The sequence below is a fragment of the Lissotriton helveticus genome, chromosome 6 (assembly GCF_964261635.1).
Source record: "Lissotriton helveticus chromosome 6, aLisHel1.1, whole genome shotgun sequence".
Taxonomy (NCBI): domain Eukaryota; kingdom Metazoa; phylum Chordata; class Amphibia; order Caudata; family Salamandridae; genus Lissotriton; species Lissotriton helveticus.
Genome location: NC_136067.1, coordinates 554608208 through 554622091, shown reverse-complemented (window position 1 = coordinate 554622091; position 13884 = coordinate 554608208).

Below are 13884 nucleotides of genomic sequence, written 5' to 3'. Positions count from 1 at the left end.
TGTCCACACCTGGAGCTTTCGTCCTTAAATATAATAACTTTCTCTTTTTTGTCATTCTCTTTTACTATAGCCACATTTACGACTACTAGCTTCTTTCTATTGTTCTTCGCTATCTCATTTACACACAGCATCATGATCATTGTTTCCCATACTATGAATACAACATCACTCAGAGGAGTACCTTCTCACTTCAACAGTTTAACAGGAAGTGATATTTGATAATCTCATCAGCCACAGCCTCAATTATACACCAGGCTGCTACTTTTTTTCCTCTAAAGTAGTATCAAATAACAAATGTGATAGATTTAATTTACACTTGCACCTATACCTCTCTTTGAAACAGTCTATGCACTCTGCTTCTCTTCACAGCAAATTTGTCATTCTCGATATACAGAAGATACAATGCTTAATGTGAGCTGGTGGTTGCAGGTGGGGCACACCAGCACTTATTTTTGGGCACTGGAATTAATGTTTCCTCTTCAGACATGGACCCAGAGCAAAGAGAGAAAAACACAAAAGGAGGAAAGAAGGAGAAAGAAAATGATGGAAGAATAGTTGCAAGGGGAGAAAAAAGAACGTAAAGTAGTGAGATAGAGGAGCAGGGAGTGTGTTATGCTAGATTAAAAATGCATTGGAGGAAATCAAGAATATTCGGCCTTCAAATCTCACAACACAACCTCCTGAACAACCAGCAGCAGCCTCTGAGCAAAGGGTTGGGCCCTAGCACTTATTATTTTACAAATGAATCCCTAAGAGGATGAGTTTTTTGGTTGAGGAGCTGAGCTGTTATGTGTGTCACTATGTGATGGGCTTACATGCTCTGGCAAACCTTGATGACTTTCAGTAAAAGGAATACGTACAGTGCATGCAAACATTTGAAGACACTTCCATCTACTGTAAGAATAGTTGCTAAATAATGCACACCAAATAACCAACAAGCAGGATATGAAACCATCTTTCACATCTGCTTGTAGAAAGGAAACCTTCTGTGCACTTGTAGATTCACCCAAGCCACCTCTGTTCTACTGCTTGCTGTGATCCTTCTATGTCTCCTCTTCATGCACAACTCAACTGAGAGCTCTAAGGGCAGTGCTCTTTACTCCCCCATTCCCTGACATGTTGAATTGCTAACTCATTGCTCAACCACTCATCGCCAGTGTGTAAAGATAACATCTCCATTTTAAAGATAGTAATATGAGATGAGAGAATGTCACCTTAATTGGTAGCACCCCATGAACAGGTGAGCTGCAGGATAATTGTCTCCAGTGGAAGCCTCAAACTCAAATCACCACCTTCCCTGATGAAACAGATATACCTCACCATGACACACGGAGCTGCCCAGACATTCCAAAAGAATACTCAGAAAAAGGCAGCAATATGTGATATAAGGGTTACCCCCTTACAAATGAATACCCCATTTCTCACATTTCTCACAAACCGCAGATGTTTACAGGCACTGTGTATTGCATATGTACTTTGTGACAGCTCAAAACAGTAAGTAATTTGCGTAGTGGCAATTCATTTATATCTATGTTTCTGCAGTGTATTTAGCTTTTCGATCTAGACATTTAAACGTTTTGTGTTACTTGTAGGAAGAGTCCAGGGATCCACTTACTAGTGGACATGGGTATGCTATGCTACTCCAAAGTGCTCTATTGGGCGATAGTGTGGTCGAGCAGCCCTAGGCTTAACACAGAGGAGTGCAAGACATTCATAAATTACACACAATGATTGATAAATGATAACCCACACCAATTTATAAAAATAGCAAATATCTTTATATACATTTGCCATCAGATAAAACTCATTCAGGTAAGTATTTTTTTAAATATAAATTCTTTTCACTTTAAAAATTGCACATAGTGCTATTTCAGAGTTCTGCAATGTTATCCTAAGGAAAGAAACACATTTTCTGCAAACAGGTATAGTGCATTGACGTACAGGACCAATCTCCAGGACTTAATGTGAGTGGTGGACAAGGCCTAAGGCAGCACTAACGGTACACCACCAGTGGCATTAGGGCGGCTGGGTGCAGGGTGCAAAACAAATTTGGGTGCCCAATGCACTTCAAGGGGGATCTGTCTCAGTAAAAAGAGGCTGCAGACCCTGGCTAGAAAGCCAAACAGGCTGAACCAGCAAGTGGGCTCAGGCCATGCTATGCTTGGGCAAGGGAGACACCTTTAGTCATCTCCTCCAAGGCCATGGGGGGGTTGTTGCAGAGGTGTCTTTGGGTGTCAGGTTTTTCCTTACCGGAACAGTCACAGTAGAGGGGGCTAGGGTGAAGAGGCTGCAGGTGATGTTGGGGCATCCAGCAGGAGTGAAAACAAAAATGGAGTCAAGCTCTGGGGGCAGGGAAACATTGTTGCCAACGTTGGCCCACTTCAACCCGGGCCGGAGGTGGCGGGTGCAGTTGTTGCTTCAGGTGTTGGGTTTTAGAGGTTCCGAAGGTCTTAGAGACTTTTCTTTGGAGTTTCTTCCGAACAGATCTGCTGTTCACAGGAGGTCTTGAGTTTTTTTTAAAGCAGGCGGTCCTCCCACGTTTCTTGAGTTTATCGCCACAGGACGAGTTAACTTTGGTGCTGTTTTTGACAAGGGCAGCAGACAGACCACAGGGGCTAGGGCCAAGTCATGTACTGTCTATAGTCTTCTCTGCTTTTGCAGATCTTCTTCGGTCAACTGGATCTGCTTCTATGGTGCCATAGGCTTCCCTAAATATTGAATTCAGGGACGTTAGAGGGAGTGCCAGGTACTAGCCAATGGGCTATTTACCTCTAGGGTGGATCCATGTTAAAATATCGATGAAAAAAATATTGATGTAAAAATATTGATAACAAAAATATCGCCTCCCTATACTTAAAACGGTAAGTACAGTAATTGATGTAAAAAATATGGATGTAAAAAATATCGACTTTAAAAATAACATAACTTAAATTAAATTAATTAAATGTTATTATTATTTACAAACTAAATTTATTTTAATTTATATTATTTAACTAATTATAACAAATAATTTAACTTTAATTAATATAAACACAAACAAGTGTACATATACATATATTTACTTGAATACATTTTATTAACTATTATCTTTAATTTATAAAAGTTATTAATTATATAAAAACAAAATAAAAACATTTATACATAATTCAAAATAAATAAAAATATTTAATATATTCTATATTTAATAACACAATAAACTATAAAAAATAATACATACATTTATTAACAAAACAAAAACATTAATAGTTAAAACATTAGATAGCGGGAGGATAAAAATTACTATTCCCACTCCAGTGAGTGGAACAGTAGGGAAAGCGCTGGATAACGGAGGGGTAAAATTTACTATACCCACTCCAGTGAGTGCAACAGTAGGGAAAGCGCTGGATAGCGTAGGGGTACAAATTACTATTCCCACTCCAGTGAGTGCAACAGTAGGCGAAAGCACCGGATAGCGTAGGGGTAAAAATTACTATTCCCACTCCAGAGAGTGCAACAGTAGGGAAAGAGCTGGATAGCGTAGGGGTTAAAATTACTATTCCCACTCCAGTGAGTGCAACAGTAGGGAAAGCGCTGGATAGCGTAGGGGTAAAAATTACTATTCCCACTCCAGAGAGAACAACAGTAGGGAAAGCGCTGGATAGCGTAGGGGTAAGAAATATTATTCCCACTGCAGTGAGTGCAACAGTAGGGAAAGCGCTGGATAGCGTAGGGGTAAAAATTACTTCTCCCACTCCAGTGAGTGCAACAGTAGGAAAACCACTGGATAGTGTAGGGGTAAAATCTACTATTCCCACTCCAGAGAGTGCAACAGTAGGGAAAGCGCTAGATAGCGTAGGGGTAAAATTTACTATTCCCACTCTAGTGAGTGCAAAAGTAAGAAAAGAGCTGGATAGCGTAGGGGTAAAATTTACTATTCCCACTCAAGTGAGTGGAACAGTAGGGAAAGCGCTGGATAGCATAGGGGTAAAAAATATTATTCCCACCCCAGTGAGTGCAACAGTAGGGAAAGCGCAGGATAGCGGAGGGGTACAAATTACTTTTCCCACTCCTGTGAGTGCAACAGTAGGGATAGTGCAGGATCCCAAAACAATACAAAATAAAAATATTAACATTGTCAATAAATGTAACTTCTAATTTTAACATAATTAATATATAAATATAAATATAAATATATTATTAACAAAGATAAAAAAATCTATTTAGCACTATAAAATCCACAACAAATACTTAAAATTAATTACACAATTACATGTAATATTTACTAATTAATTAATGAAAATTATTTTTTTATTATTTATTAATTAAACAATTAATTTCGTACCAATGTTCACACCATTTACACATATAAACACCACAACACACACCTAAAATTAATTACACAATTACAATTAATAAATACTAAATAATTAATAGAAATGTATTTTAAACTATTTAATAATTAATCAATAAAAAATGTATTACTTACCACCCTTCACACCATTTACATATATAAACACCACAACACACACCTAAAATAAAATAAACAATTAGCATACCTAATTATTAGATAACTAATTAAAATTAATTAACAACTAATAATGAAACTATAATTAATTAATAAATTAACAATTTCATTAATAAATTAATTTTACATAATTAAATTACTTCCCACTCTATTTCCCTATAAACCCACAACCCGCTACGGAACTAATAACGCAAAATCAAACTTAAAATAAATTAATAAGTAGAAAAATTCTAAAACATATAATAAAATGACAAACAATTCTTATTAAAACACTAAAATAGATCTGGGGGTCTCTAGTTGGCAATGGTTATCACCTTTGTCCAAATAGGGACCCTTACTTCTAAGTCAGGATAAGGGGATTACACTCCTTAATAACCTCTGCTCACGCCCTTGTTAGCTTGGCACAGATGCAGTGTGTTAAGCATTTATGAATATACACAACAATAATACAGTGAAAACACTACAGATGGACACAACACAGGTTTTATAAAAATAATTATTCTTTATATAGACTTAACACAAGACCACAAACAACAAAAAATCCACAATACTACACTTAAGATTACTTAAAAGATGATTAAAGTCTCTTAATTCAAGTTGATGGTAAATGCGACAAAGTTCTCAACAAAGTACCTGGATGCGTAAAGCATAGTGAACAATAGGCTTGCAAAAGGGGAGATGCGTCGGTTCCGTGACCCGGGGGAATGGTTGCGTCCTTCCTCACTGCTTGCGCAGAGTAAGGGACTCATCGTGAGCCTTCCCGGTGTGGAGGTGATACATAGATTCTCGGCCTGCGGGCCCATTGCGGTGCGCAAGATGGAGCATTGATACGATGCGACGATCCGGTTGCGATGCAAGAAGATGGCGCCCTTGATGCGGCGATGCGATGACGATGATGCCCTGGCAGCCTTGCGACGACTCTGTACTTTGGAGCTGTGACAGACCCTGAGACACGCTTCTCCAGTGATGCGATGGCAACTCTCTCGATGGCGTCACGCTTCTCCGGTGATGCGACAGCAGACAGCTTCGAAGAACACACGCTTCCAGGGAGATGCGGCGAAGTCTTGCTTCTCCGGCGTTGCGATGATTTCAGCTACTGCGTCGACACGCTTCTTCTCGATGCGTCACACTTCAAGCTCCCAGCGGCACACAAGTGTCTGGAGTCAAAATTCCCAGCAAGGAAATTCAGGAGGGAGCTGGAGGTGAAATCTTTTGTCCCTGAGACTTAAGCAGGAGGCAAACACAGTTCAAGTCCTTTGAGAATATTCTGTAGATGAAAGTCCTTACAAAGTTCCTTCTCCTTTCCCTTGGCAATGAAGCAACCACTGCAGGCCAACCCAGTAAATAGCACACTGGCCGAGGGGCAGACAAAACTTCTGCAGCTTCCTTGGTTCTTCTCCTTGGCAGAAAGGTTTCTTGTTCCAGAAGTGATCTTATTTCTTGGGATCAGGGTTCCAATATTTATACCCCAAAACCCTTTGTTCTCTGAAGGCAGAGAGGCCTCTGCATAGTTCAAACCAGTTCCTGAGCACTTTGTTTACATGACTCTCTTCTTCCTTTCACTGTGCAGGGCAGAGACATCAGCCGCCCCACAGGAGGTGGAGCCAGCACAGGGGAGGGAAGATACACCTTAGGAGCACTCTGTTGACATGATTCCTCCTCTCCTTTCACAGTGCAGGACAGAGACATCAGACAAGCCACAGGGCGTGGAGCCAGCATTGTAGAGGGAAGGCCCAGCCCTATTCAGGTCCCAGATGAAACTCCTCCCTCCCATCTAGATGCAGATCTCTCTATTCACCACTGGGCTGCCCCAGCCTGTCTCCTGGAATTCCCCAGCCCTGTCACACACAAACCCAGACAATGAATACACAACCCAGCAGAGGCAGGCTCAAATGGTTAGGCAAGCAAATACCTGCTTCCTAAAAGTGGTATTTGCAAACACAGAATATTAAAATAAACTTTACTAAAAGATGGATTTTATTATTCTGAGTTCAGGCATACTAAATTAAAATTATTACCATGTTCCCTGAGTCAGTTAGGATCATAAGAATATAATAATCTAACTGCCGATTCTAGCCTATGAGAACAGGTAGCCTTCAATAGTGAAAAACAAAAATGGCTGTAATTCACTATTAGAACATGCTACACACATCAGAGCATGTCCTACCTTATACTTACAATACACCCTGCCCTTAGGCCTTCCAAAGGGGTGTCTAATATGAATCAAAGGGAAGGTTTAGGGACTGGCAAGTGGGTGCATCTGGCCAGGTCGACTTGGCAGTGCTAGAGTGCACACAGGCCTTGCAATGGCAGACCTGAGACACACTTTACAAGCTGCTTCTGTGGGTGGCACAACCAGTGCTGCAAGCCCACCAGCAGCATTTGATTTACGAGCCCTGGGCACACATGGTGCACTGTACTAGGTGTTATCAGATTAATCAAATAACCCAATCATGGAATCCAATTAGTATATCAATTTAACATAGGGAGCACTTGCACTGTGGCACTGATTAGCAGTGGCACAGTGCCCAAAGCATGAATCCAGCAAAAACATATGAAAACAGAGGAGGCAATCCGTCAAAAATGGAAGGGAGACTCACGCCAATGAGGTCAGGTATAACAAGTATTAAAAAATCGATATTTTAGTAAACTATATTTTTGTAAACGATATTTAATACAACGATATTTTTGTAATCGATATTACTTACCTGTCAGTCGATATTCTTGTCATCTATATTTTTGTGGTCGATATTTCTTCCAAACGATATTTCTGCAGCCATATTTTTGTTCCACGATATTTCCCATTGATATTCCTGCTCTGCACTTTGCGGGTGACTACACCCTCATATTACTACTTCTGTTGGTAAGTGAGAATAACCCTGACCCTGGTTGGTTAATTCTTTCCAAGCCAACATGGAGGAATCTGAAGTGAGGGTTCCACATCACCTGCCCCACCCTAGAGGTAGTTCTGACTAAATGTGGGCACCCCTCCTAATCTAACTAGTTTTCACTCCTAACTTCTTGCCCAAGGAGGAGCAGGACAGGGAGGGTTGGCAACCTCTCCTGTGAGAGAAACCAGAGTCCCATACCAAAGTTAGAAGGGTTGCATTAAAGCTCCCTTGCCTTGTCAGGCTAATCTGCAGGTCATCTAGTGGAAGGGGTTGGAAAGCGCACCCTGCAAGAGCTGGCCTGCTTTTTGGCCTCCTAAGAGCAAAAGACCTCACCCTTGGGAGATCAGGAATGTGTCGCTGGTGTCAGATTGGTTAAAACCAGTCAGTGGGCCCATTGGTAATTGCTTCGGTTTCAGGAGGCACTCCTGTGGTGTCCCATAGGTGCTGTAGCGATCGCCCATGGTATGGCAGCCAGACGCATCAAACATCGTGTCACACACCCCCTACGGAAAAACTACCAGTCCCAGAAGGCCAAGCGGCACTGGAGTTTGACACAATGGGAGGATCTTATATAAACTCCGCCCCTGGGATGAAACGGGGCTTGTCAATCTAGTTCCTGGGTTCCTCATGTGTGTTTGGAGTTTCCTTCCATGGAGCGTCAGTGACTTGCCAGCAACGACGAAGAGCCTGCGTGGTCAGTTCCCTTTGTTTTGCCCCGCCGACGAAGAGCCTGCGTGGTCAGTTTCCCTTTGTTTTGCCCCGCCGACGAAGAGTCTGCGTGGTCAGTTCCCTTTGTTTTGCCCCGCCGACGAAGAGCCTGCGTGGTCAGTTTCCCTTTGTTTTGCCCCGCCGACGAAGAGCCTGCGTGGTCAGTTTCCCTGTGTATTGCCCCGCCGACGAAGAGCCTGCGTGGTCAGTCTCCTCTGCGCCTCACCGCGACGACGAAGAACCAGCGCTGTCAGGTTCCTTTGCAGTGAGAGACGCTGTCAACTGTCGGGTAGGAATCATTGAAGAAGAGCCGATTCGCTCTCTTTCCCTACACGTTATCTTTAATTTGTTTCGAGAAAGTTCAGAACATTGTGCAGATAGCACTTTCCTTGTTTATTAGACTTTGGGGATTTAAACCTAACTTTCTCCGTATCAGAAACCTTCTGGTATTCATAACTATTTGTACTCACAAGGAGTATTGTGGGTGTGTCTTGCAACAGTATCTTACTAAACGCTTCACGTATTCAACCCTCTTAACTGCTTGCCTTGGGGTCCGTGTTCGAGAAGTGGAAGCAACTTTTCGACTTGTGGGCAAGACCCCCCCCCCTTTTGTTACCAAGTACTGTCTTCGAAATCATTCACGGAGTACAGAATACAAGGAAGCGGTGAGTCTAGAAACATAAGGGAAGGGAGGAAACTCTGCCAGGACGGATCTATATTTCTCTCTCTACTTTTCGTCCATCTACAGGGAGGACTTATCTGTGAACCATTGAGGGTATACCTAGACGTGAAGACACCTGACGGACACCGCATCCCTACATCCATTATCTTTGCGGCCTCTGGCTGTGCTCATTTCAATAGTGGTGATAGTCCCATTGTTGAGTGCTGTACGGAGAGAGGTTGTGAGGACTATCATCTCCTCGTCTCTGCTGGGCATCGGAGTCAGGTTAGTGGCGCATGCGTGTTCTTGCGCTGCTTTCAATCGCGACAGATGCATGTATTGACAAACCCAAAACTGGAATCAGTGTGGGTTCACCAATATGATATCCCTATTTTCAGTCAAGTCATCATGCAGCTGGGGAACTCATTTTCACCAGTGCCCAGCACAGGTTTTAAAAAGGCTTCCCTAATCACTTGCACTGGCAGTAATCAAACTGACGGGCACAGGGACATATCTGTCCATGCAGGTATGCCCACACATCTAATATTACGTGCCCTTCCTTAGGACTGTCAGTCCTCCTGTAGAGGTGGCTTAGAAAATATCATATTGAGTGGCTGGGGACATAGCACACATGGATGTGTGACATATTGTATTTTCAATCAATCAATCAATCAATCAGTCATTTGTTAAGCACACTTCATACCCGCGAGGGTCTCAAGGATCGGGTGGGGGCCGCTACTGATTGAACAGCCAGGTCTTTAGTATCCTCCTGAAGGTCAGCAGGTCTTGGGTCTGTCGTAGGCTCAGTGGGAGGGTGTTCCATGTCTTGGCGGCGAGGTGGGAGAAGGATCTCCCGCTGGTGGTTGTTCTTCAGATGCGCGGGACAGTGGCGAGTGAGAGGTCGGCGGAGTGTAGCTGGCGGTTGGGGGTGTAGAAGGAGAGTCGTCTGTTGAGGTAGGCTGGGACGGTCTTGTGGAGTGCCTTGTGTGCGTGGTAATAGTTAACTCTTATATACATCCGTGGCACAGACGGAAAGGTGCAAGAGAGCTGGTCAAAGAGACAGCAAGAATCATGGATGAGGGGGAAGCTGAAAATGTAATCTTGGCAGGAGACTTTAACCTCTTTCTTTTTGGAACCGCATCGGACGATGACTTGATACACGGATGGGGAATACCAACTCAGGCACAACCAATTCTAACTAAACAAACCAACTGCTCGAAACAACTGTTAAAAGGGTTAGAGCAACTAAACCTAAGGGCGCTAAACGGCCGATATAAAGAAGACACTCCTCCAGCATCAACCTACCACTTGGCAGCAACTTCCTCCTACCTAGACTACACATTTGCAACTCTCCCTCTATTTGACATCATCAAATCATTTAAGCTGGGTGCTAGTGATCAAAGTGACCGTTTGCCACAAGAAATCGTTCTAAGGACAACCAGAGAGAACCCCACGAAAGTTAGGGCATGCGCCAGATCCGAATATACATCAGACTTCAAACGCATAAGATATAAACAACATAACATCGAAGAACTGTCCTCAAACGCGAAGGAGCTCATTCATCGGGGCAATTTGGTTGCAAACCCAATAGAGGCCTGGGAGTGGTATATATAGACTCTGGGGACCAAATACGCTACAAAATCAAGACCAGTCAAAGGCAAAACTCCTAAGTCTGTATCGAGCAAGACAAACACGCTGGAGACGAAAAGAATTAAAAGGAACATAAAGCAAACTTTGAACCAAATACGTACATAGCCTGAAAAAGGGCCTTTGCACGATGCTCTACGCGGTTTAAAAGTAAGCCTAAGAAAGGCAACTTGGCATATCAAAAGAAAGGCGAACGACGAGCTCTGGGCAAAAATAAAGTACGATTCGAAACAAAAAAACAGTGCTAAATTCTGGCAAACAATTCACAGCTTGCAGAGGCCGGGCCATCAAGGAATAAACTCTTACATATCAGAGGCAGCTTGGACTGACTTCCTGCACAATCACTTTAATCAAACAGATGATGGTAACTCCACAACCTCGACAATACAAGAAACAGATAATAATCAGAAGGACAATGAGATAGGAAAGACTGAAAGAGGGTCCAGAAATCCCAAGGAAAGCACAACGGGAAAATACGACCAAAAGAAGATTAATGAGGCAAAGAATAACAGCATATTAATAAGAACCATAGAGAACAAAATCAACTTACCAGCGGATCGGATAAAAACCCAAATAAAGAAGGGGAAAATGGAAGGAGCTCCAGGCCCAAATGGAATACCACCGATAATATTTAAACATGACATCGAATTCTGGAGCAACACACTATTACCGCTCTTTGTGGGCATACAAGAATTAGAAACCTGCCCCGAATCCTGGCAAGGATCGACCATAAGCCCAATTCACAAGCAAGGAGACAGGAGTGATTCTTGCAATTATCGGTTGATCGCTCTACTCGACATAGAAGCAAAGTATTATGTGGGCATTTTATTGGACTTATTGACATCCTGGGCAGCGTCAAAGCACATAATCCCGGCAAATCAAACAGAGTTCTGCAGAGGACAAGGAACTACTACCAATGTTATGGCATTAACTCTGCTGACGGACATGGCCAAAGTAGGATAGAACTCCCTGTTTCTAAGTTTTATCGACTACAGCTCAGTCTTCGACCACGTGGACCGGGGCAAACTATGGCGAAAGCTTGACAAATGGGGGATACCGCAAATCCTCCTAAAGCAACTAATCTTACTCCACACTAACACCTGGGTTAAGATTAAGCTGGAAAACGGGACGCACCTCTCCAGGAGAAGTAGCACCTCTAAAGGACTAAAGCAAGGGTGCGTCCTAGCCCCTACTTTGTTCAATGTTTTCCTGGCAGACCTACCAGGGGAACTGGACAGCACCAAATCGCATGCCCCACGGTTGGGGGACATCACGCTGTCCAACCTCCTCTACGCTGAAGACTTGGTACTAATAAGTCGAACTCCAATTGGCCTACAGCAACTTCTAAACACTACCAGCACATTTTCACAGCGCAATGGATTAAAAATCAACCTAAAGAAAACAAAAACTATGGCTGTGAACTATAAGAAGGCCAGGAAAAATTGCTGGTACCTGGACGGACACAAACTGGACCATGTAGCGTGCTACAAATATCTGGGAGTCCTAGTAGACAGCAGAGGCTCGTCCAAACCGCAACTAGAGACGCTACATCGAAAAGGCACCATGAGCTGTTTTGCGATGATCCCCTTGAAGAAAATATTGCCAGACTACACGCTTGACCCGCTTCTACAAGTATTGAGAGCTCGCCTTCAACCAATGCTAACTTATGGGAGCGAATCAACTCTCGGAAAAGATGCTCTTACCCTCGACAGAGTGATCAGCAAAACTTACAGAACCATCTTTCGGCTACCCAGCTATGTATCTCCTGCCCAAATCCGTCTGGAGTTCGGGGTTCAAAAACAGACAGTGGAAAGAAGGGGCAGCTTTATAAAATGCTGGCACAAGATTAGAAATGCAGAGCAAGGCACCCTAAACGCCCACCTCTGGACTGAGCTGCAGCGACAAGAATTCTCACATGCAAGGAGGAGTATCTGATGGAATTGTTAGAAGTACTCGACCTGTTTGACCTCTGGAACATCCAAGTAGATCACAAAAGTTTCAAAAAGTTAGTAACAAAGGTTACAAAAATAACATCGCTATTAGAGGACAAGGAAACTCTAGCAAAAAGGGCACACGGATGGACAGTCTTAAACGACTATAAAACACTAAGGACCCATGCGTATATGGACCATGGATTCAAACAGAAGACTAAAGAGAAATTTTTAAAACTGCGACTCGGTATACTACCAATTCTCCCTCACCTGGCCCCCTGAAGAAGGAACAAGGACGATAAAACTTGCCGTCTCTGCAGTGCAGGACTTGAAGATCTAATCCACATAATATGTATCTGCCCAATCTTATTGGACAAAAGGAGATCCTTATTACGCGCAATATGGAACCTGAAGGGCATTAGAACCTGTAGACAAGCAGTCAAATTATGTTTTAATACGCAGGAGACCCAATTAAACTGCAGACTTACAAAATACTTTGACGCAGTGACGGAGAGAATTAAGGAGACACAAAATGAGGAAACAGAATAACATTCAGACAGTGCTTCCGAGCATAACCTTGGGTCCGCACCACAAATGAACAATAACAAAAATGTAAACTGCTAATATGAACTTCATAATTTTAACTCTTGATAATCAATTTTTACTTTTGATGTATCTCTTTTAAAGTTGTGTACCTTAAGTTGTGAGTTTTAATTAACTGTGCAATAAACGTATCCGGTTGTGTGCGTGGATGAGGAGCTTGAAGGATATCCTCAAGTATTTTCACTTTTGTCCACACCAAGACACACAGCCTGCAATGGCAGTCATGCATGTGCTTGGTGAGGTGTCCCTCAGGGTGGCACAATTTGTGCTGCATCCCTTAGGGACCCTCTTTAGCACCTCAGGCCCTAGGTACCAGGGTACCATTTACTAGGGACTTACAGAGGGTGCTAAAGGTTTTGATGATTAGGAGAAAAATGTTACAGTTTAGGAAAAGCTTTGGCACTGGTGACCTGGTTAGCAGGAACCCAGTGCACTTGCAGTCGAAATCACTGGATGAACGACGCTGCGTAAAGTGAGGCATGTGTACCAATGTAATCCCTCAAATAAAACAGCTGTGTCAGTGAAACTGGCAAACAAAATCACATAACAAACTTGTTTGGGAGACTCAGAAGGAAGGAAAGGATAAGCATTGGGTTAAAATCTTCCAGCTATTAAAGAACTCAAACCAAGCGCAATTTTAGACCCACATTGATACATTTAAAAATGGGGACATGGGGTCTCAGAATCAGCCGGGGTATGGCACATTGTTGAGCTGTATGTGGCAGAGATGGTCAACCTAACCGGGTTAGTGGGCCTTCCTTTCCAACTTTACCTTTTAAAGTAAAGTCGGGGGTAGCCGAACTAAGCCAACATCATCATGCGGTAGTGGAGGAAGGATGGGGCCAGAGCGGGGAAGAGACCCAGGGGGCGGAGCACAAACTAACAGATAGGCAAAAGGTAGCAAAAGTATTAGTAAAGCTGAAAACCAATAGAGCCCCG